Raw genomic sequence first — 23371 nt, 5'->3', positions numbered from 1 at the left:
TCCAAAGACTCGGGGCGGCTTACAGCACATAAAGAAGAAGAACGATACAATATAATCATCTAAATCCAATTAATTTAAAAACTAAATGTACTAGTAGGATGCTTGGCTGCATAGCTAGAGGTATAACAAGCAGGAAGAGGGAGATTATGATCCTGCTATAGAGAGTGCTGGTGAGACCACATTTGGAATACTGTGTTCAGTTCTGGAGACCTCACCTACAAAAAGATATTGACAAAATTGAAGGGGTCCAAAGACGGGCTACAAGAATGGTGGAGGGTCTTAAGCATAAAACGTATCAGGAAAGACTTCATGAACTCAATCTGTAGAGTCTGGAGGACAGAAGGGAAAGGGGGGACATGATCGAAACACTTAAATATGTTAAAGGGTTAAATAAGGTCCAGGAGGGAAGTGTTTTTAATAGGAAAGTGAACACAAGAACAAGGGGACACAATCTGAGGTTAGTTGGGGGAAAGATCAAAAGCAACATGAGAAAATATTATTTGACTGAAAGAGTAGTAGATCCTTGGAACAAACTTCCAGCAGACGTGGTAGATAAATCCACAGTCACTGAATTTAAACATGCCTGGGATAAACATATATCCATTGTAAGATAAAATACAGAAAATAGTATAAGGGCAGACTAGATGGACCATGAGGTCTTTTTCTGCCGTCAGACTTCTATGTTTCTAGGTTTGTAGTCTATAAAACCCAGTACTGTATTATTTAAAGAAAACAATCATACCCACTCAAACAAGAATAATATGTCACATTCATTGCCCAGGGGGCTAGGGTCTAATCGCCCCAAGCCTGGCGTCTTAAGACCCTTGCGGAAAGCGAGGAGGGTAGGGGCAGTACGAATCTCCAGAGGGAGCGGATTCCAGAGGGCCGGAGCCCCCACAGAGAAGGTTCTTCTTCCCCTAGGCCCCAACAAGTGACATTGCCTAGTTGACGGGGCCTGGAGAAGGCCGACTCTGTGGGACCTAACCGGTCGCTGGGATTCATGCGGTTACGTTCCAAGGTCACGCAATCCTCTTTGGCAACCTTCTCACAGTCGATGTGGAAGCTAGATTCACTTTCAATAACCGGGTTTAATAACTTGTCAACTACAGTCAGGGGAGTTCCTCCCAGGTCGGACCAGTTTTGTAGAACTGGTGATGACATAATGGAGCTAGTTCTGTCGGTGCCGCCATTTTGGTTTCGGCTTCTGCTCATCTGCAGAGGCTGCTTTTTGGCTGTTTTTCCTGCTTTTTTCCTGCTTTTCAAAATTTATTTATTTAATTTATTTATTTTATTTATTGGATTTGTATGCCGCCCCTCTCCGGAGACCCGGGGCGGCTAACAGCAATAATAAGACAGCGAACAATAATAATCCAATACTAAAAACGATTAATAACCCATTAATATAAAAACCAAACAGACATACAGACATACCATGCATAAAATTGTAAAGGCCTAGGGGGAAAGGGAATCTCAATTCCTCCATGGCTGGCGGCAGAGGTGGGTTTTAAGTAGCTTACGAAAGGCAAGGAGGGTGGGGGCAATTCTAATTTCTGGGGGGAGTTGGTTCCAGAGGGCCGGGGCCGCCACAGAGAAGGCTCTTCCCCTGGGTCCCGCCAAGCGGCATTGTTTAGTTGACGGGACAACTGGTCGCTGGGATTCGTGCAGCAGAAGCTGGGTTTTTGGCACTGTGCCCCCCTCCCCACATGGCACAGCCACAGGGCTCGAGAGGAAACGAACCGGCGGCAATTTAAGTTAGGACCCACCCCTGACTACAGTGAATCCCTTAACAACTGTGGTGAGAAAGGTTGTGTGTATGTATTTTATCTATTTATTTTGATTTAGACTTTGTAATGTAAAACTCTTATTTTAGATTTTAATTGTTAGATTTGTTACCATGTATTGGTTTTATCACTGTTGTGAGCCGCCCTGAGTCTACGGAGAGGGGCGGCATACAAATCTAATTAATAATAATAATAATAATAATAATAATAATAATAATAATAATAGTAATAATAATAACAACAATAGTAATAACAACAATAATAATAATAATAATAATAATAATAATAATAATAATAATAATAATAATAATAAAAAAGGGAAAACTCCCTTTGCAGGTGTCTCCTACTTAGCAATATAAATTTGGGGCTCCGTTGTGTCTGTAAGTTGAGGATTCCCTGTATTTTGTTCTGCTTTGCTCTTCTGGCGTAGGAAAATGGACCTCCCTTCTAGACCTTTGTGGGTGTTAGACATCGTACGGTCTCCTCAAGTTTTGGCCTAGAAAATAATTCCTTTGCTAGTCTTAGCCAGGGCCAAACCTTGCATAAACATTTAGCTTCGAATGTTGATTAGATGTTCTGCTATCAGGCCAGACTGGCAATGATAAACCGAACAGGAATGCTGAGATTAAAGTTAAGGAAAATAAAATATAATGGAAGGGGCAGTCAAGCAGTGTTGCTCCTAATTCTCCTTAATCTTGATTAACCAAATCGCCAGCTTTCTGTGTTTGCTGATCCTGGAAAGCTTGAATAGAAATAGAATAGAATAGAGTAGAAGAGTAGAATAGAATAGAGTAGAGTAGAACAGAACAGAACAGAACAGAATAGAATAGAATTCTTTATTGGCCAAGTGTGATTGGACAATTTCACACAATTTCTTTTTGGTGCCTATGCTCTCAGAGTACATTAGTTAAGAATCTTGAGGCACAGCACTTAATGATTGTCATAGGGCTCAAATAAGCAATCAGGAAACAATCAATATTAAAATAAATCGTAAAGATACGAGCAACACATGAGTCATATAGTCATAAGTGGGAGGAGATGGGTGATAGGAACTATGAGAAGACTAATTGTAATAATAATGCAGCCTTAGGGAATAGTTTGATACTGGTGAGGGAATTGTTTATTTAGCAGAGTGATGGCATTTGGGGAAAAAAACCCTTCTTGTGTCTAGTTGTCTTTTTGTGCAGTGCTGTGTACCGGGGTTTTGAGGGTAGGAATTGAAACAGTTTATGTCTAGGATGTGAGGGGTCATTATACAGGTCCTCAATGGAAAGCAGGTTGGCAGCAATTGTTTTTTCTGCAGTTCTGATTAACTCTGAAGTCTGTGTCGGTCTTGTTGGGTTGCAGAACCGAACCAGACAGTGATAGAGGTGCAGATGACAGACTCAATGGTTCCTCTGTAGAACTGGATCAGCAGCTCCTTGGGCAGTTTGAGCTTCCTGAGCTGGCGCAGAAAGAACATTCTTTGTTGTGCTTTTTTGATGATGTTAGGTGACCATTTTAGGTCTTGAGATATGATTGAACCTAGAAATTTGAAGGTCTCTACTGTTGATACTGTGTTGTCTAGTATTGCAGGAGAGGCGGAGTAATGACACGGACACAAGAGCTGGATTTAAAACTGGGTCATTTTTATTAAAATAAATTTGCATAATTTATTTTAAATAAATTAGCATAATTAGCATAATTAAACATAACCCTAACAAGGACCCGCAGGGTCAAACAATTGCTTCCGGGGCGGAAAATGACGTAGAATAAACTTCCTGGGCAACTTATGGGCGTAGCTCCATGCTAATCCAGGCGCATGTGGGAGGTCCCGCCGGCTAACCCCTACAAGTGGAATTTAATGGGCGGGACCCAAAGACAGGTTCCCCCCAACTGCTCAGGTCGCCAAAACCACAAGCCTTTGGAGAGAACCTGTCAATCATCCCCAAAGATGCCCAACGGAGAACACGCAGTTGCTAAACCACCACCCAGTTTCCCGCCCCTAACCTGCCTACCCAAATGACCAAAGGTAAGCCAATCAGCCTAACACAGGTGCACACACCTCCTAACCGCTTATCCGTCTCCACAGTGTGGAATAGGCGAAAAAACGGTCATGGCTAAAAGGCCAGACCGCCAAAAATTCCTATTCGGCCCCCTAGGGCGACCCTAAGTAGCACACTGCAAGATAGGGAGGGCAGGCGGGTGTCTGCTCACGACGAAGGTCCGGGTGAAAAGGCCTAACTCGGAGCTTGCCAGCCCTTTTATAGGGCCGGCAGGCCCCGCCCGGACCACGTCACGATCAGACCACTCTGGTCTGATCATTTGGCCGAGATCTCGCGAAGCCTCGCGAGATTTCGGCCAAAATTAAAATGGCGGCTGCCGCCAGTCTCCGTGTCCCCCGGGCCTCCTGCAAAATGTGCCGGGGGATGAAGACCACCGGCGGTATTGTGAGAGGTGGTAGGGTAGGAGGGTTTCTACCACAATTTCTATGGTTTTGAGTGTGTTCAATTCTGTCCCCCAGTTCTAAGTAAAAGTAACTGGGACAATCTTGATGGTTGGCTGAAGTCATACCGGTAAAGAGCAGTGAATAGAATCTGACTGCTTATTTGATTGTGATGCAAATCTGCCCTTGGAGTAAAACTTTTATTGTTATTAGAAATAATTTATTCTTTGGTTTTATTGGTTTTAAGTGGCCTCTATTTACCCTGGGGCAAGATGGATGGCCAATAAAAATGAAACAAAATAATAAAATACTGGGCGAATCACCGATATCAAAATTTTCAGAAGTCCATGATAAACACACATGCACACAATTTAAAAAAGACTGAAATTTGCTTGGGGCAACAGGTCTGCTTTATAATGTAAATGTATTGTTTTGGAATCTTTAATGATACTCGGATTGACGTGTGAAATCGGCTTCCATGGCATTCTGACAAACAAACATTTAAAAATGACAGATGTTGGCTCAACTTTTAAAACCTGTGTTGAAATCATATTTTGAGATGGAGGAAGAGAGGCGGTGGGAGTTGGGATGATCTGCAGAGGTAGAAAGGCTTGGAGAAAAACAGTGAAAGGTGTTGACGGAAAATACATTTTAGCCTTTTCCTTAATGTCTTTGTCTTATTCTTTCTGGCTTTTTCTCCATTCTTGGCATCATTTTGCGTGCCCACAAGTGAAAAGCACAATAGGATTGTATTTTTCAACAACGAAGAAAGGGAAGGAGGGAGGGGAGGAAAGGAGAAAAATTAAGAACTGCAAAAATAATATCTGATATTGCTGCAGGACAAACTTTGTATTACCCCCAATTGCTTTTTATATCTGCATTTTTAAATTTCAGCTAATTAGTCATTTGCAAGCATCATGTTACCTCAGATAAGTTCCACATGTCTGAGCATGAAGGCAATAAAGGCCCTGCAATTTTAGCGTGAAAAGTAATATTGTGGCATTTCTTGCTAATGACTGTTTTAATTCAGCACTTTCGGTACCTTTACCCTGTTCATATCTCTCTGGGCATAGTCATTTAAAGTTTCTAAATAATCACAAGACTTCAGTAATTGAGGGTATGTTCTATATGAGTTGTTGTGTCAGGGAGAATACAAACAAGGGCTGTGCAATTTGTCAAAACAATTGTTTCGTGAACAGTGTTGTGCGGAGGACTCACTGCTCTGTAGTCGATTAAAGCAGCTGCGTCTTTTGGAAACTTTGATAAGTTTTCTTGGATTTTGCTTCTAGCTGCAATTCTCTTTGTTTTAACAAAACAGAAGTGTTACTTCTGATCAATAAATTATTATTTATTAAGGAAATTAATAAATATCCAATGAGAAAATTATCACCAAGTAGTTCTAGTGCTTACGTAACCTTTGAGTGGTCTTTTAGAACAGTGATTTTCAACCTTTTTTGAGCCGCAACACATTTTTTACATTTACGAAAACCTGGGGCACATTGAGCGGGGTGGGGTGGGGCTAAAAAAAGTTTGGACAAAAAAATTCTCTCTCTCTCTGCCTCCCTTTCGCTCTATTTCTCTCTCCCTCTTTCTCTCCCTTCCTTCCTCTTTCTTTCTCTCTCTCCATCCCTCTTTCTTTCTCTTCCTTCCTTCCTCTCTTTTTTGTTCTTTCTCTCTCCCTCACTATCTCCCTCTATGTCTTTCTCTCTCTCTCCTTCCCTCCCTCTTTCTCTCTCTTTCTTGCTTTCTTTCTCTCTCTTTCTCTCTCTCTTGCTTTCTTTCTCTCTCTCTCTTGTTCTCTTTCTCTCTCGGCCGCCCTTTCTCTGTCTTGCTTTCTTTCTCTCTCTCTCTTGCTTTCTTTCTCTTTCTTTCTCTCTCTCTTGCTTTCTTTCCCTCTGACCTTCGTGGCACACTTGACCATGTCTCGCGGCACACTAGTGTGCTGCGGCACACTGGTTGAAAAACACTGTTTTAGAAGTTAATAAACTATCTACTGTATTTTGTATCGTATTTTGTGGGTGGTTCAGAAAAGTAATCAGGATTGTGTTAATTGTGCTTTTAAAAAAAACAAAAAAAACTTTGTATCCACTTAATGTATTTAGAATCTACCTAACATCTATTAATAAACAGGCAAAAATAATTATTATGATTCATCTGGCAAAACAGCCCACCTGCAGTGGCAAATTGAATATTTGCAAAACAAGTCTTAATAATAGCATCGTTTCACATGATCAGTTAATTGTACATATGTATGAATTTCAACATTTTCATGTGTGCAATGTAAACAGACTGTTACTCAATTAAGTATAGATGGTTGTAAACAACATGAAATATAATATATTCCACCCGGATGCAATCCCATCCTATATCCCTGTGGTTTTGATGCTGCATGCATGTTCAGACAGCACATGAATTACGAATGGCTATGTTTTGTGTGGCCGCACATATGTGCATTTCTGGTGGTGGGCAAACCGGTTATTCCCCATTTCTGGAAGTTGGCTAATGGGACTTTATAATGCCCTGGTAAGGCCACACTTGGAATGCTGCATCTAGTTTAGTCAAAACGTCGCTACAGAGCACTGCACACCAAGACAACTAGACACAAGAACAGTTTTTCCCCGAAAGCCATCACTCTACTAAACAAATAATTCCCTCAACACTGTCAGACTTTCTACTAAATCTGCACTTCTATTCTACAAGTTTTTCTCATCATTCCTATCACCCATTTCCTCCCATGTTGACTGTATGACTGTAACGTGTTGCTTATATCCTAAGATTTTTATTAATATTGCTTCTTCGTTGCTTATTTGACCCCTATGACAATCATTAAGTGTTGTTCCACATGATTCTTGACAAATGTATATTTTATTTTATGTACGCTGAGAGCATATGCACCAAGACAAATTTCATTGTGTGTCCAATCACACTTGGCCAATAAAAAATTCTATTCTATTCTATTCTATGTGAAAAGAGATGTTGAGACTCTAGAAAGAGTGCAGAGAAGAGCAATAATTTATTTTATTTATTTTATTTATTCAATTTTTATGCCGCCCTTCTCCTTAGACTCAGGGTAACTTACAACATATTAGCAATAGCATTTTTTAAACAGAGTCAGCATATTACCCCCACAATCCGGGTCCTCAATAATGATGATTAGGGGACTGGAGGCAAAAACATATGAAGAATGGTTGCATGAACTGGGCATGGCTAGTTTAATGAAAAGAAGGACCAGGTGAGACATGATAGCAGTCTTCCAATATCTCAGGGGTTGCCACAAAGAAGAAGGAGTCAACCTATTCTCCAAAGCACCTGAGGGTAGAACAAGAAACAATGGGTGGAAATTAATCAAACAGAGAAGCAACCTAGAACTAAGAAGAGATTCCCTGATATTTAAAACAATTGACCAATGCAACGACTTGCCTCCTGAAATCTTCAAGTCTCAATGTCTCTAAGAGGAATAAATCCATAATTTCTTCTCAACTTCTTAGATTACAAGTATGAGAAATATCTTCATGTGATCTTGATTCTATCCCTCTTCTTATGCAGCCCTGGACTGCATTGCCTTTTTAGGCATTTTAGGCATACAAATCTAATAAATTGTTATTATTATTATTATTATTATTATTATTATTATTATTATTATTTTCCCTTTAGGGCCTCTGGGTATGGTTTTCCTATCGCAGTAAATGAGGTTGAATATGTATAATTTTAGAAGAGCTGTGCGTACGTGTGTACATACACATACAATTTATATAGTATATTTTTGTGTGCCTGTGTGTATTATGTATGTACACATATGGCACATATACATAGAATTAAATAGTATATTTTGGATGTTCAGTAATAGTAAATAGAGAGGGAAATTGTATCTCTTTGAGGTGAGGAGAGGCCAGGCACCCTAACCTTAACCCAAGCCCTTGACGTGAGTGATATCAAGTTGGCCACCTTTAAGCCAGTCACATGACTTTAAGCCACCCCCAGTCACATGATTGTTAAGCCACTCCCACAAAATAAGACCCGTCCACAGTGTGATAGTAAAAAAAAATTGCAGCCCTTCTTGTTTCTGTGGTTCCAGAGTCTCGGTGCTAAAGGCAGTGAATTTGCTCTTGTAATTTTGGGAGAAGGGAAGAGAATTTTGGGAAAGATAGGACGCTAAAAGACAGGAAACACACACACACACACACACAAAAAGGCTGTTTGGAAGCAGCTGATCCATAACTTCCCCAGCATCCCATTAATAGCATCGCTAAATCAACAGCTCATTCATTTTATCTGGGGCATTAATGAATCAAACAAGAGTGCATAAAATTATAAGCATGTTTTAATGAAGTGGAGATGCACTTGAAACGTTAAGCAAAATACGAGCAAGATTTTGTCGGAGGCATTGATGGTTTGGGATGAGTGGCGAGTCGCCCTCTGTTTTGCGAGTTGGGGAAGCAATTAGGCCTTGTTTGCGATGATACGTTTTGTGGCCAACATTTGTTTCCCAAAATTCATGCTGTTTTACACAGTCCCAACATCAAAAGGGATTTATTTATTTATTTTATTTATTTATTAGATTTTTTTTTTTAATGCTGCTTTTGCATAGAGTTGTAATATTTTCTGATGTGAATGGTTAGCTACAAATGTCATTGGTAAGCTTTGTCCTTTCCGGGCTGGGGAGAAGACCCTCCAGATGGCCAAGATGTATTGTGTCCCTTTACAGAAGGAAAATTATATTCTTTGCAATAATTTATTTATTTATTTATTTATTTATTTATTGATTGATTGATTGATTGATTGATTGATTGATTGATTGATTTGATTTGTATGCCGCCCCTCTCCAGAGACTCGGGGTGGCTAACAGCAACAATAAAGCAGTGTACAATAGTAGTCTAATGTTAGAAACAATTAAAAACCCATTAATATAAAAAACCAAACATACATACATACATACCATGCATAGAATTGTAAAGGCCTAGGGGGAAAGAGGGTCTCAATTCCCCCATGCCTGGCGGCAGAGGTGGGTTTTAAGCAGCTTACGAAAGGCAAGGAGGGTGGGGGCAATTCTAATCTTTGGGGGGAGTTGGTTCCAGAGGGCCGGGGCCGCCACAGAGAAGGCTCTTCCCCTAGGTCCCGCCAAGCAACATTCTTTAGTTGACGGGACCCGGAGAAGATCCACTCTGTGGGACCTAACTGGTCGCTGGGATTCGTGCAGCAGAAGGCTGAGATCTGACTAAATTGTCACACTTTAATGCCTACAATTGTTGACTAGAAGGAGCTTTCGTTCCTCTTCCATCCTGCCATGTTTCCCACTTGTCAAAAAGGTTGTGTCCCTTGCCCTGTACTTCAGCGTTATCTGCCGTCATTTTTTTGCTATGACATTGACCCCAAAGAAGGTGCGTTGGGCGTTGCATTGGATTTAGGGGAAAGCCCGTGTGTTGAATTTGATCTGAAAACTTGCTTTGGGAGTAGATCTAGCATAAGAACTTGCAGGGCCGAAAATGAATGCACATTAGTAGCCCCCGGAAGGCATTATAGGACTTAATGGACAACCTATTAACCCCAGCATAACTTACAGCTCAGGGATTTCCTGCTAACCAGGTTTGACTATGCTTACATATTTTTTTGAGACGTGGCAAATAAGAGCTGGGAAATAATCTCTCTCTCCCCCTCTTCTCTCTTCTCTCTCTCTCTCCCTTCCTCCTTCCTTCTCTCTCCCTGTCCCTTCTTCTCCCTTTCTCTCCCCCTCCCTCCTCTCTTTCCCCCTCCCTCTTTCTCTCTCCTTTCCTCCTTCTCTCTTTCCCTCCCTCCTCTGTCTTTCTCTCCCTCCTCTCACCTTCCTTCTCTTTCTCTCTTCCACCTCCTCTTTCTCTCTCTCCTTCTCTCTCTCTCTCTCTCCCCCCTCTCTCTCTCCCTTCCTCCTTCTCTCTCCCTCTCCCTCCTTTGTCTTTCTCTCCCTCCTCTCGCCTTCCTTCTCTTTCTCTCTTCTACCTCCTCTCCCTCTCTCTCCTTCTCTCTCTCCCTCCTTCTCCCTCTCTCCCTTCCTCCTCTCTCCCTCTCCCTCCTTCTCTGTCTTACTCTCCCTCTCGCATTCCTTCTCTTTCTTTCTTCCACCTCCTCTCTCTCTCCTTCTCTCTTTCCCTTCCTCCTTCTCTCTCTCTCTTTCACACAGCAACTTGAACAATCACACTAGGCACATAGGTGTATCCAGTAATGGGCTGCTGCCCCCATTTGGGGGGGGGTGCTCCTTGAGGCAAGCTGTTCCACTGGTTAATTGTCCTCACAGTTAGGAAGTTTCTCCTTACTTCTAGGTTGCTTCTCTCCTTGGTTAGTTTCCACCTACTGCTTCTTGTCTTGCCTTCAGGTGCTTTGGATAATAATTTGACCCCCTCTTCTTTGTGGCAGTACTGGAAGATTGCTATCCTGTCACCCCAATTCTTCTTTTCTTTAGAATACCCTGACCCAAATCCTGCAACAGCTCTTCGTGTGTTTTGTTTTGTTTTTTTAAACAAAATTTCTTTATTTACAAACACATATAACAAACAGAAACATTTAAAAACAGTGGACGTTACGTGACAGGTCTGTTTCTCATGATACAGTACTTATTTATACTTATTCATTATTATATGGCTAACATTTATAGATCATTTAGAGTTTCTATACATTGTTCTTTTAAATAGATCTTTTCTTACTTCCCCCTCCCTCCAATATTTTAACTCCTATTTCTTTCTCATTAAACATTTATTCTTTTGTTTTGACTTAAACTTTTCCTTTTTTTTCATCCAACAACAAAACCTATCCCAACATTTATAGTCGTCTGAGTTTAAGTTTTAAGTTTAAGTTTAATCAGATTTGTATGCCGCCCCTCTCCGCAGACTCGGGGCGGCTCACAGCAACAGCAACACAATGTACAACAAATCCAATATTTAAATTAATTTTAAAAACCCCACAAGTTAAAACCAATCATACACACTAGCGTACCATACATAAATTTTATAAGCCTAGGGAGAAGGAACATGTCTTTGTTTTTGGCTCTTTGGCTTAGAAACGGACATGAGCACTGCCCCCTAGAGTCGGGAATGACTAGCATGAATGCGCGAGGGGAACTTTTACCTTTAAGGTTAATTAAAGTTCAGAATCAAGAAAAAGAAAATTGCTTTAATTGGGGAGACCTGTCTAAACCGACATCCTTTGCAATTACGGTCGTACATTACATACTATAAGCAGCATTTCAAGGTGGATATTACAGTTTATTGGAAAGCAATTTAATCCACCAAACAAGTTACAAGCTCCTGTAAAGTGTATTCTCACATTGGAGGTTGTTTAGTGTAAACATTGTAAGTGAAGGCATATCTGCTTTAAATACTGAATTATACAGGAAAAAACAAGAATGAGAAAGGTGTAGTTTATGTCTGTTTTGCATACATTTGATTGGATGTGAGGGTGCTTTGCTTACAATTATCTAATTTCTAGCTTAATTGAAATTGTTGTTTTACTTAAGTATTGGAAAAAATAATAGAAAAGAGAAAGAATCTATGAATCCTTAAAAAAATCCCTATCTAACTCTTTTGACCCTGGTCAAAAGGTGAGATTTTTAGGAATACATATTCTATGAAAATCTCAATATCTGGACTGCAAGAGAAAATTGCTGCCATTTTCATAATTTCTAAGCATATGCAGTCACCAAGTTATTTTGCTGGATTATATACTGCTGAAAAAAAATAAAGGGAACACTCAAATAAACACAACCCAGATCTGAATGAATGAAATATTCTAATTGAATACTTTGTTCTGTACAAAGTGCACAACAGCATGTGAAATTGATTGTCAATCAGTGTTGCTTCCTAAGTGGACAGTTTGATTTCACAGAAGTTTGATTTATATTGTGTTCTTTAAGTGTTCCCTTTATTTTACAATCTAGGTGCCATATTTACCGTATGTCCGTTGTAGGTCTAGAGTTCATGCAAAAGAAACCAGTTCTTTGGTGCTCGCTGGAATTTCAGGCCTGCATAAATCAAGTTGTTGACCAAAATGACCAACTTGACCACCAGCCTAAACAATAGTATATTTGCAACTCCTTGTAACGTTGGTATCCTGAGATTTCAGCAGAGCTGCCTTCTGTCTGTCTGAAGAAGATAAATACGTATGAATCCTTCTGAATTTCAAATATTCATTTGATTTGATCTGTATAGTCTAGAGGACAGAAGGAAAAGGGGGGACATGATCGAAACATTTAAATATGTTAAAGGGTTAAATAAGGTCCAGGAGGGAAGTGTTTTTAATAGGAAAGTAAACACAAGAACAAGGGGACACAATCTGAAGTTAGTTGGGGGAAAGATCAAAAGCAACAGGAGAAAATATTATTTTACTGAAAGAGTAGTAGATCATTGGAACAAACTTCCAGCAGACGTGGTAGATAAATCCACAGTAACTGAATTTAAACATGCCTGGGATAAACATATATCCATCCTAAGATAAAATACAGAAAATAGTATAAGGGCAGAGTAGATGGACCATGAGGTCTTTTTCTGCTGTCAGACTTCTATGTTTCTATGTTTCCATGATTAGCTGCCTGGATTCCATATGTGGTTTTGCTAGGCGAACCGGTAGGAAAATTATATGGATTCCATAATTGTTTGGTGAAAGACATGCCATTCTGGACCAGGATCTCTGTGTGTTGGCATTATCCAAAGGACTCCAGATGTTTTCCCTAACATCTGCCCTGGTAGGTAAGGTCTTGCTTCAGTTAAACATAATTTCATGAGTGTGTCTCATCTCCCTTTCTTTGCAATCATATTCAGTGGACTTTTCACTGCCTTCTTTGGAGGTCCAGACAAGCATTTACCAGATCTAAAACGGATCGAATAGAATATTTTTAGCTGGGTTTTAGTGGGCATCATAAAAAGGCAAATTTATATCTTATAATCCATGTACTTAAACCGACAAGATTGAGCTTTGCACAAAATTGGAAATAAATGAGGCTGAATGTGTATAATTTTAGAAGAGCTGTGCGCGGGTGCATGTGTGTTTGTGTGTACATACACTTTATATAATAGATAATGTATATTTTTGTGTGCCTGTGTGTGATATGTATGTACACATATGTGGCATATATACATAGAATTAAATAGTATATTGTGGATGTTCAGTAATAGTAAATAGAGAGGGAAATTGTATCTCTTTGAGGCCAGACAGCCTAACCCAAACCCTTGACGTGAGTGACATCAAGTTGGCCACCTTTAAGCCAGTCACATTTATTTATTTATTTATTTAATTTATTTATTGGATTTGTATGCCTTTAAGCCACCCCGGTCACATGATCATCAAGCCACTCCCACCCGATCAGATGGCTGGCAGGCCACACCCACAAAATAAGCCACGCCCACAGTGGTAGTAAAAGAATTTGCAGCCCTTCACCGACCGTTCAGTTAAGGTTTAGAAGTCTGAGATCAGATGGGGAATTCTGTTATCAGGCTTAGAAATGATATGCACCTGTCTTATTCATTAATATTCTCCTGCGGCTGGTATTCCATTTTCTCTATTTGTTACTCAGCCTTAACCTGCATCTCTATTGCTCTCTCGACAGGAAGTAACTCTTACATCTCTTGCCAAACAGTCCACCAGATACGTGCATAATCCATTCGAAGATCTAATTTTCAAAGTAACTAAATACATAAAAACATCAATTTGCATTATTTATTTCGTGTGCAGATGGCGAGGTTGAGCAAGGGATACAGGAAGAGGGCGGGTGGCCCTGAGCTGAATTAAATTTCACAGGTTGTGCTGGAGCGTCCCTGTGAATTTGTGTATTTTTGTGTGTTTATATGGTTTTTAGGGGGGGGGAAATTGATGGTGAAGTCTAATATACACTACACTCAAAGAAAGAAAAAAGAATAGAGTAGACTAATATGAGAAAGGAAAAAAGAGAAAAAAGGGAAGAGATGAAAACTAACACTATAATAGAGAAAATACATTTATACTGCTCAAAAAAATAAAGGGGACACTTAAACAGCAGAATATAACTCCAAGTAAATCAAACTTCTGTGAAATCAAACTGTCCACTTAGGAAGCAACACTGATTGACAATCCATTTCACCTGCTGTTGTGTAGTATTCCACTTTGTACAGAACAAAGTATTCAATGAGAATATTTCATTCATTCAGATCTAGGGTGTGTCATTTGAGGGTTCCCTTTATTTTTTTTGAGCAGTATATAACCAACTCCCCCCAGAGATTAGAATTGCCCCCACCCTACTTAAAACCCACCTCTGCCGCCAGGCATGGGGGAATTGAGATACCCTTTCCCCCTAGGCCTTTACAATTTTATGCATAGTATGTCTGTATGTATGTTTGTTTTTTATAATAATGGGTTTTTAATTGTTTTTAGTATTGGATTATTATTGTATGCTGTCTTATTATTGCTGTTAGCCGCCCCGAGTCTCCAGAGAGGGGCGGCATACAAATCCAATAAAATAAAATAAATAAAATAAAATAAAATAAAATATAAAATAAAGAAAGAAATGGCTTCCTACCTTCATCACAGCAAGAATAAACACATTTAGTGAGTTTTCCTGCTCTCTAGCCTTCCTAACTCCCGAGCACAGAAAACTCACAACAGTTGTGCATTCATGAGCGTGCAGGGGGGAAGACATTGCATGATGGGTGATATGGCACCGAGCAAAAAACAGGTTTGCCATCCCTGGGCTAAAGCGAAACACCAATTGGACTCAACCGTGGCATGAAATGTCTAACGTTGGAGAGAAAAGTCTTTCAAGAGGCTTCTGACTTGACTCCCTGGCTACAAGGCATCTGATGGAGAAGGCCTCCTTTACACAACCGACGTAAGGTGGCGAGGGAGAGGTCATTAGCGCTGGAGGAGTTGTACAAGGTGTGGTAAGCAGCAGTGAAAATGAGACCCTTGAAATCTCCTAAGGTCTCACGTGTTCCACTTTTAGCGAGAGACCTTTTGTGAGTGGGGGAAAAGAAAAAGGATTTATGGTTCTATTTAAAGATGAGAAATGGACCGGTCAGGAGTCATTGCCAGAGCATAGAATGATGTGCCCTCTAGATGTGTAGCGACTGTGTACAATGAAAGGAGAGGCAGGCCTCTGCAAATAAGCCACACAATGAATGAATTTGCACTTGGCCCTATTGTGTAGGATGTAGCCTTCTAGACAGCATGCTGGAATTACAGAGACAGCAGTTAACAAAGGATCTCAAGAGAGACAGATTGCTTTGAAATGAGATCGTCCTCCATGGCAAGCTAACTTACACAACCATTGTCTAATCTAAGTTGAAACAGTGTTCAGAAACCTCTTGATGTTTAACGATCAGTAGAAACATAAGGCCTTCCGGAAGCATTTATGTACATAATTTATTGATAATTATCCAAGAACTATATTCACTTTAGTGTATAAGCTGTATACAGTGGTACCTCTACCTAAGAATACCTCTACTTACGAACTTTTCTAGATAAGAACCGGGTATTCAAGATTATTTTGCCTCTTCTCAAGAACCATTTTCCTCTTACAAACCCAAGTGTCCGAAACTGTAACTGGAAAAGGCAGGAAGAAGCCTTCTTTGAGCCTCTTTAAGAATCTCCTGGGAGGAAACAGGGCTGGAAAACACAGGGAGAAGCCTCCGTGGGGCCTCTCTAGGAATCTTCTGGGAGGAAATAGGGCCAGAAAAGGCAGGGAGAAGCCTCTGTAGGGCCTCTCTAGGAATCTCCTGGGAGGAAACAGGGCCTCCACCCTCCCTGTGGTTTCCCCAATCGCACGCATTATTTGCTTGTACATTGATTCCTATGGGAAAAATTGCTTCTTCTTACAAACTTTTCTACTTAAGAACCTGGTCACGGAATGAATTAAGTTCATAAGTAGAAGTACCATTGTACTGTATAAACAGAAAAGATAGGTAAAGTTGCAGAAAATATTGAGGACCCGTATACTGACTGGGTCAGAAGGAGGACTGAGAAAACATGTACAAACCCGTCACACCCTGGTCATAAACTGCTTCAACTAGACCCAGAGACAAAACAGTAATACACAGCAAACAAAATTGATATGCTGGATTTCGTATCACAATATCACAAGTCGAACACTTCCCAAGCGTCTAGGACTGTGTGGTGTATTTTTGTATGATGCGCACAGATCCAAGTACGGTGGCCTTTTGGAACTGACAGGTTGTGATTTTCTCAATGTTTATTTTTTTTTCCATGAGGTTTTTTGGCACAGCACCTATGTGCCGATTACTACTGGGACCACCTGTACTGGTTTATGCCAGAGCCATTGTAGTTCGATTTTAAGATCCTGATATCGGCTACGTTTTTCTTGTAGTTTTTCATCAATTCGACTGTCACCTGGCATGGCGACATCAGCAATCCACACTTTTGTCTTTTCCACAATCATGTATGCCGCCCCGAGTCTTCGGAGAGGGGCGGCATACAAGTCCAACTAATAAATAAATAAATAAATAAATAAAATAAATGAGGTCCAGTGTATCGTGTTATAAAAGCTTGCCAGTTTGAATTTGAAAGTCCGAAAGTATTTTGGCACGTTTGTTTTCAACTACCTTCTCAGGCTTATGATCCCATCAGTTCTTTACCACTGGTAGGTGGTAGTTGTGGCACAGGTTCCAATGGAGCATCTGGGCCATGTAGTTGTGTGCCTCTGTTTGTAGTCCATCTGTGTGATTTTCTTGCAGCCAATTCTTTCATCAGCTTCCTTGCAAAGTCTGCATTTTGGGTTGTTGTTGTTGTTGTTGTTGTTGTTGTTGTTATTATTATTATTATTATTATTATTATTATTATTATTATTATTATTAACATTGTCACCACCACTACTCTACTCTACTCTTCTCTATTCCATTCCATTCCCGTTCGATTCCATTCTAGATTCTACATTCTACATTTTATATTCTACATTTCTAACTGGAAATCTCTAATTTGTACTTTAGTGGCAATATGGAGGACTATTGTTATTCCAAGGACTTTTAGTGGCATATTTTTATTTATTCTTTATATTAAGAAAAGTGTAGAGGTTTAGAGCTCATTCTGAGTTGACTTGATGTTGTTGTTGTTGTTGTTTAATTCTTGCTCACCAAACAAAAGGGGGGAAATTTAACCTGCCTTCAAAGCAACGAAAGGCTCCCACTTTCGATTACAATGCCAAAATCATGTATCCACCCATCATGGTCAGACCATAGTAGGGCCATGAAGTTATGCTGCCCAGTTTCCATAATTAAAAAAAGAACAACAAAACAACCCTTGAAGTTTGTTTTGGTGGGTGGGGGTACTTTTGTAAATATCCTAGTATTGGATCCCCCTCGGAGTATCTCTGTTGTCTTTATTAAAGAGCTCTTGGCACTGTACTCTACTCCCTATCCTATCCTATCCTATCCTATCCACAAGCTAATGGTTAGGGATTTGAAAAATATACAAGAATTTATTTTTTATTTATTAGATTTGTATGCCGCCCCTCTCCGAAGACTCGGGGCGGCTAACAACAATAAACAAAACAATGTAACAAATCTAATATTAAAAAGTACTGTAATCTAAAAAAACCCAATTTAAGAAACCAATCATACAAACAAGCATACCATGTATAAATTCTATAAGCCTTGGGGGAAGGGAAAAAATCTCAATTCCCCCATGCCTGACGACAGAGGTGGGTTTTAAGGAACTTGCAAAAGGCAAAGAGGGTGGGGGCAACTCTGATATCTGGGGGGAGCTGGTTCCAGAGGGTCAGGGCTGCCACAGGGAAGGCTCTTCTCCTGGGTCCTGGCAGACGACATTGTTTAGTCGACGGGACCCGGAGAAGACCCACTCTGTGGGACCTAACTGGTCGCTGGGATTCGTGCGGCAGAAGGCGGTCCCGGAGATATTCTGGTCTGATGCCATGAAGGACTTTATAGGTCATAACCAACACTTTGAATTGTGACCGGAAATTGATCGGCAACCAGTGCAGACTGCGGAGTGTTGGTGTGACATGGGCATATTTGGGGAAGCCCATGATTGCTCTCGCAGCTGCATTCTGCACGATCTGAAGTTTCCGAACACTTTTCAAAAGTAGCCCCATGTAGAGAGCATTACAGTAGTCGAACCATTGTAAGCATGATATACAATCCTTTTTAATGCTGACCATTTATAACACATGAACGTGTTGATTTTACTTGAAGAATTGAATGTTGTTTGAAACTTCATGGAGATTCCAATGCAAAAGAAAACAAAACATACCTAGATACAAGAATTATGCTGGCTATACCCTAGCAGGAGAAATACCGGGGGATGTGGCCGTAATAGCTGTCATAAATCTACTAAATACTTTAGATTCAGACGTAAAGAAAAGAACTCTGACCTTTTGAATGTGGAGAACCCAATTAAACCAAGTGACAAGAATTTGGATGGGGAAAAGGGTATGTTACATAAGAAAAATACTCCAAACTATTTAAAAAATGCAACAACAGAAGGAATTCCAAACAGTGCTGTTAAGAAATTCAAAGAATTCAGTACTGAATCCAAGTAGAGATAAAATCACATTAAGTAATAGGATTCTTTATTTTAAAAAAATGCTTTGGTACAGTATATTAGTTCCAATAGACACAGGAAAAGCAGAAAAATAGAGGGATTAGGTTAGTCGTTGAAGAAAAAATGCTAAATTAAGCATTTAATTGAAGTCATTAAATGCAAACCTACATTTGTATATAGGTCAAGTGGTAGAAGAATGAAACTGAGATCTGTTAAAAATGGCATAATTGGAAAGGGGAGCTAAAATATGGAAATCAGTTGCTGAAAAGGAATTGTAGCAATGAGATAACGTATGTGCAGAACCACATTAATAATAATAATAATTTATTGGATTTGTATGCCGCCCCTCTCCGCAGACTCGGGGCAGGTAACAACAATAATAAACACAACATGTACAATCCAATAATAAAAAACAACTAAAAACCCCTACTATAAAACCAAACATACACACAAACATACCATGCATAACTTGTAATGGCCTAGGGGGAAGAGCTATCTCAACTCCCCCATGCCTGGCGGTATAAATGAGTCTTGAGTAATTTACGAAAGACAGGGAGGGTGGGGGCAGTTCTAATCTCTGGGGGGAGTTGGTTCCAGAGGGCCGGGGCTGCCACAGAGAAGGCTCTTCCCCTGGGGCCCACCAACTGACATTGTTTAGTCGACGGGACCCGGAGAAGGCCAACTCTGTGGGACCTTATCAGTCGCTAGGATTCGTGCGGTAGCAGGCGGTTCCGGAGGTAATCTAGTCCATTGCCATGTAGGGCTTTAAAGGTCATGACCAACACTTTGAATTGTGACCGGAAACTAATCGACCCAACCAAGAGGGACACGGATCCAGCAGACAGGTGGCTGAACTGACAGCTCCAATGGCCTTGTCCACTTCATCAGGTGTCACCAAGTCAAACTCCCCCCAGACTGATGGACAAAGACGTTTAGCCTGGCTACGTTGAGTGGTAGTGGTGATGATAATGATGATGGATATCCATTCAGTTGTGTCTAACTCTTGGTGCTTCTATGAGCCAAGTCACTCCACATCTACCAATCTTGATTACTCCTTTGAGTTGTTATATGCTCTGGTTCATGTCAGTTTGATGGCATTCAGCCATCCTGGTTTCTTTTTACTGCTAACTCCGTTTTGAGTGCTCCTTGTCCACCTCTGGTCATGTCAGACTCTGAGGAGGATAAGCCAGGCCCCTCTGGATACCCTGGGCCAGTTTGACGAGAGAAAAAGACCTCATGGTCCATCTAGTCTGCCCTTATACTATGTATTTCCTGTATTTTTATCTTAGGATGGATAGATGTTAATCTCAGGCATGTTTAAATTCAGTTACTGTGGATTTACTAACCACGTCTTCTGGAAGTTTGTTCCAAACTTCTACTACTGTTTCAGTAAAATAAAATAAAGGAATCCTCAATCTGAGTATTGTATTGGCAGTTCTGTGTTAGCAAAAACTTCAGAAGAGAAGGATTTAGGGGTAGTGATTTCTGACAGTCTCAAAATGGGTGAGCAGTGTGGTCGGGCGGTAGGAAAAGCAAGTAGGATGCTTGGCTGCATAGCTAGAGGTATAACAAGCAGGAAGAGGGAGATTGTGATCCCGCTGCATAGAGCGCTGGTGAGACCCCATTTGGAATAATACTGTGTTCAGTTCTGGAGACCTCAACTACAAAAAGATATTGACAAAATTGAACAGGTCCAAAGACGGGCTACAAGAATGGTGGAAGGTCTTAAGCATAAAACGTATCAGGAAAGACTTCATGAACTCAATCTGTATAGTCTGGAGGACAAAAGGCAAAGGGGGGACATGATCGAAACATTTAAATATGTCAAAGGGTTAAATAAGGTCCAGGAGGGAAGTGTTTTTAATAGGAAAGTGAACACAAGAACAAGGGGACACAATCTGAAGTTAGTTGGGGGAAAGATCAAAAGCAACATGAGAAAATATTATTTTACTGAAAGAGTAGTAGATCCTTGGAACAAACTTCCAGCAGACATGGTTGGTCAATCCACAGTAACTGAATTGAAACATGCCTGGGATAAACATAGATCCATCCTAAGATAAAATACAAAAATAGTATAAGGGCAGACTAGATGGACCAGGAGGTCTTTTTCTGCCGTCAGTCTTCTATGTTTCTATGTTGCTAATATTTTCTCACTGGAACGATTTAAGATGAGGTAGGGAGGACTTTTTTTTTTAAACTGATGGAGGTTCTTTGTCTCTCTTGGAATAATACCCTAATTCTGCCTGTGGAAACTTCAGTACGGATTTCAACAGCGGTGATATTTGTATAGAAGAAAACGAACTAGGATTTTATTGGCTCCAGAATTTGTTTTCTCAACTGCAACAATTAGAAACTGGCAGAGTTAACAATGCAGCCCCTTTCTTCCCATTAAAAACAACCACTGGGAGGGGAAGAAACATAGAATTCCTCCACCCTGGCTGATGGGAGCCAGAAGCATTATGAAAATGATGAATTTTACTGCTGCTTCTCTAACTGGTCTGCAATGTTATTTGGAGAGGGGGAAAAAAAGGTTTTTTTCTCTCCAGCTTTCGTTGAGCCTGGCGGGAGATTGTTTCCAGTAATTTATGTCGTTAGCTTGCTTATCGGGCCCATAACCCATCTAATGAATTACCAGAAAGAAAATCTTTAGTTTACCTGCTGTCACCCTTCCTAGCTGTTAAAGATTTGCTAGGCTAAAGCAACCTTGTCAAGTCCCGACACAGTTCTGAAGAACGTATCCTTGGTTTTTGGGGGAGTTCCTGTTGTTCAAATGAACTGCGTTTCATCACCCTCAAATATATTGCAGATGCATTTACAATCCCTGGAAGGATGGAAAGTCATCTGATGGTTTTTGAGTCGCTGTTGGAGAACATTTAATCCTTTAGACAACTAATGAAGACTTTGGAAAACTGTATTTTTTTAAATGTTGTACTTGTTCTTCAGTAGTATATTATTCTGTCTCTTCTGTGCTCTGCCAATTTCTGTGCTGGCTTATTTCAAGTTTCAAATGATACATCAGTCAAAATATGTATTATGTAGTGGGGTGCAATAGATAAGAACAGACTAGCATGGATACAACAACTTTTATTAACTCAAACTGAACTGAGAAACAACAGGCCAGTCCCTGTAATTTATTCTCTCACCTTAACCAATCATAATATAAGAAAGAGCTCACCCCAATATTGATTTTATATATATATATATATGCCGCCAAATCCCAGAAGGATTCAGGGCGGCTTACAATAACATAAAAAAAATACTAATACAATAAAAAAGAAGTGAAATTTAAAAGTCCAAAACTATAAAATCCCAGTTAAAAACCCACAGTTCAACTATCCAATCAACATACATGCATACCGTTCAACACAACTTGGCCGTGATTGATGTCAATTTATCTGTAGGTTAGTCAGACAACGGATGGATTGACAATAAGCACAATATTTATAGATTCATAGATACAAATTCTTTTTTTCTTTTCTTTTCTTCATTTCCTTCTTCCTCCCCTTTTCTTTCTCTTTCCTTTCTTTTAATTTTCTAATTCCTAATGTGTAATGTGATTCAACATTATGTACCTAAAACTCCTATATAGTTGTATTTGTATTTTCTGTTATTTTATGTATCCCTTCCCTATTCAGAGAGGGTCCGCAACTTGGGTGTCCTCCTCGATCCACAGCTCACATTAGAGAAACATCTTTCAGCTGTGGCGAGGGGGGCGTTTGCCCAGATTCGCCTGGTGCACCCTATTTGGACCGGGAGTCACTGCTCACCCTCACTCATGCCCTCCTCACCTCGAGGCTCGACTACTGTAATGCTCTCTACATGGGGCTACCTTTGAAAAGTGTTCGGAAACTTCAGATCGTGCAGAATGCAGCTGCGAGAGCAATCATGGGCTTCCCTTAATATGCCCATGTCACACCAACACTCCGCAGTCTGCATTGGTTGCCGATCAGTTTCCGGTCACAATTCAAAGTGTTGGTTATGAACTATAAAGCCCTTCATGGCACCGGACCAGAATATCTCCGGGACTGCCTTCTGCCGCACGAATCCCAGCGACCAGTTAGGTCTCACAGAGTTGGCCTTCTCCGGTTCCCATCAACTAAACAATGTCGGTTGGTGGGACCCAGGGAAGAGCCTTCTCTGTGGCGGCCCTGACCCTTTGGAACCAACTCCCCCCAAATATCAGAGTTGCCCCCACCCTCCTTGCTTTTCGTAAGCTCCTTAAAACCCACCTCTGTCGTCAGGCATGGGGAAATTGAGACTTTCCCTCCCCCTTATAAAATTTATGCATGGTATGTCAGTATATATGATTGGTTTCTAAATTGGGGTTTTAAATTAACTTAAATATTAGATTTGTTTACATTGAATTATTGTTGCTGTTAGCCGCCCTGAGTCTGCGGAGAGGGGCGGCATACAAATCTGATTAATAAATAATAATAATAAATATTCATTGTTAATAAAAATTATATTTTTATTTTTTTAAAAATAGAGACTAGGAGACTGGGAGTTCTAGTCCAGCCTTAGGCACAAAGTTCCTTCTTTCTTCCCTTCCCGCCCTTCCTTTCTAGGCAGCAGACAAGGGCAAACCACTCTTGAAAACCATTGCCAAGAAGACTGCAATGAATAGTCCCAGCGGACAAGAGTCAAAACACCAGTTTGAACG

At 40.4% G+C, this 23371-nt stretch overlaps 1 protein-coding gene across 8 annotated transcripts in view; it reads left to right on the top strand.

Moving 5' to 3' along the window:
• ZMIZ1 (zinc finger MIZ-type containing 1) overlaps positions 1-23371 on the top strand; it is a 479806-nt gene that overhangs the window by 111108 nt on the left and 345327 nt on the right. The window lies entirely within an intron of this gene.

Source organism: Erythrolamprus reginae, chromosome 5 (genome assembly GCF_031021105.1).
Source record: "Erythrolamprus reginae isolate rEryReg1 chromosome 5, rEryReg1.hap1, whole genome shotgun sequence".
In the NCBI taxonomy this organism is placed as follows: Eukaryota; Metazoa; Chordata; class Lepidosauria; order Squamata; family Dipsadidae; genus Erythrolamprus; species Erythrolamprus reginae.
The sequence above is the reverse complement of the archived record's forward strand: the minus strand, read 5'-3'. Positions and strand labels throughout refer to the sequence as shown.